This window comes from Octopus sinensis, linkage group LG28, assembly GCF_006345805.1.
Source record: "Octopus sinensis linkage group LG28, ASM634580v1, whole genome shotgun sequence".
NCBI classification, from domain to species: Eukaryota; Metazoa; Mollusca; class Cephalopoda; order Octopoda; family Octopodidae; genus Octopus; species Octopus sinensis.
In genome coordinates this window covers 3,740,747-3,743,246 of record NC_043024.1, presented here as the reverse complement: position 1 = coordinate 3,743,246, position 2,500 = coordinate 3,740,747, and the positions used below count along the sequence as shown (strand labels likewise).

General features: G+C 39.8%; 1 long non-coding RNA gene across 1 annotated transcript in view; it reads left to right on the top strand.

The window, feature by feature from the left end:
- LOC118768366 overlaps positions 1–2,500 on the top strand; it is a 14,457-nt gene that overhangs the window by 534 nt on the left and 11,423 nt on the right. The window lies entirely within an intron of this gene.

The following is a 2,500-nucleotide window of genomic DNA, read 5'->3' as shown; positions in this document are numbered from 1 at the left end:
TGTATAACGTGTGTGTATATATTTCCATAGAGGTAACCATTCACTCCATACAAAATTTTTTAGGACGAAAATAAGATCTAAAGTTATCTCTAAGAAACAGAAAGATCGCCCAAAAGTGTATATAGATTATTTAAATGTATTTATATATTCATCTATACACAGATGTATGTATAACGTGTGTGTATATATTTCTATAGACGTAACCATTCACTCCGCACAAAGTTTTTTAGGACGAAAATAAGATCTAAAGTTATCTCTAAGTAGCACAAAGATCGCCCAAAAGTGTATATAGATATATAAATGTATTTATATATTCATCTATGCACACATGTATGTATAACGTGTGTGTATATATTTCCATAGAGGTAACCATTCACTCCATACAAAATTTTTTAGGACGAAAATAAGATCTAAAGTTATCTCTAAGAAACAGAAAGATCGCCCAAAAGTGTATATAGATATTTAAATGTATTTATATATTCATCTATACACACATGTATGTATAATGTGCGTGTATATTTTTCCATAGAGGTAACCATTCAATCCATACAAAGTTTTTTAGGACGAAAATATTTATATATAAAAGAAAGGTTGTGTGTCTGTCTACTCCGATTTAGATTCCTAACTACTCCCACATTTTGCGATGCAGTTTAACCAAAACCGGGTATCTTATAGTCGTGATTCATATTGAGCCCTTCTGTGTATTAGCGCGTGTCTACGATGAGTCTATGATTTTACAAATAATTTACCATCATTTTTTTCCATTTTAATGCATATTTTTTTAAATAAAGGGAAGTAACTCTCAAACTTCACACCAATATGCGTGCTCATATGCGACGTAATATCACATCAGCAGCATTTCCTCACACCCTCCTTGCACTTGGCGAAGGCAAAATATCAGGGGATGAAAATGGTAATATTGCCATCGATTCCATTTGTACCATTGTTAAGACGCCTTCTGATCTCAGAGATGCAGTGTTCCCAGATCTACAAGCTAATTATCAGAATATGGATTGGATTGGCAAAAAGGCTATACTGGCCCCGAGGAATAAAACTGTTCACCATATTAATGATGAAATGCTAAAACTCATTCCTGGGGAAGTCTATGTATATCAGTCTATCGATACAACTCCTGATCCAGAGGACGTCATCAACTATCCAATAGAGGTACTCAATTCCTTTGAGCACCCTGGACTACCACCACACTTTCTCAAACTTAAAGTTGGTGCCCCTATAATGCTCATCAGAAATTTGGTTCCCCCAAAACAATGCAATGGCATACGCTTGATCGTTAAGTCCTTATATCCCACCGTAAACTTATATCAATATTTGCCTGAATAATCATCATAATTCAGTGCAATTATTAACAGTACTTTCAAGCAATTCAGCCCCGAGCAACGCCGGGCAATTCTGCTAGTATACATATATATATATATATATATATACATATATATATACATATATATATATACATATATATACATATATATATATACATATATGTACATATATATATATACATATTTTCTTTTTCATATATCACCTCGTGGATATACATATGTCGGACATAGGAAGGGCATCCAGCTGTAGTAACATTGCCAGATAAGACTGGAGCCAGGTGCAGCCTTCTGGCTTCCCAGATCCCCGGTCGAACCGTCCGACCCATGCTAGCATGGAGAACGGACATTAAACGATGATGATGATGATACATATATATATATACATATATATATATACATATATATATATATACATATATATCATCATCATCATCATCATCATCGTTTAACGTCCGTTCTCCATGCTAGCATGGGTTGGACGGTTCGACCGGGGATCTGGGAAGCCAGAAGGCTGCACCAGGCTCCAGTCTTATCTGGCAATGTTTCTACAGCTGGATGCCCTTCCTAACGCCAACCACTCCGTGAGTGTAGTGGGTGCTTTTTACGTGCCACCTGCACAGGTGCCAGGCGAGGCTGGCAACAGCCACGGTCGGATTGGTGTATTTTATGTGCCACCGGCACGGAAGCCAGTCGAGGCGGCGCTGGCATCGGCCACGAGTCGGATAGTGCTTTTTACGTACCACCAGACCAGGGATCCTGGCTGGTTCAATTTGATTTCGCTTGCCCCAACATGTCTTCGCAAGCAAAGAGGGTTGGCATGGGTGCCTGTCGTACGGTCGGATTGGTGTATTTTATGTGCCACCGGCACGGAAGCCAGTGGAGGCAGCGCTGGCATCGGCCATGAGTCGGATAGTGCTTTTTACGTACCACCAGACCAGGGATTCTGGCTGGTTCAATTCGATTTCGTTTTCACTTTCGCTTGCCCCAACATGTCTTCGCAAGCAAAGGGGGTTGGCATGGGTGCCTGTCGTCGGATGAGGTTCTATATCGACTTCACTTGCCTCAACAGGTCTTTGTGTCCAAGGGAGGAAAGGCATTCATAAGTGGGCTGGGCTCACTTGTCCTGCCTGGTCTTCTCACGTACAGCATATTTCCAAAGG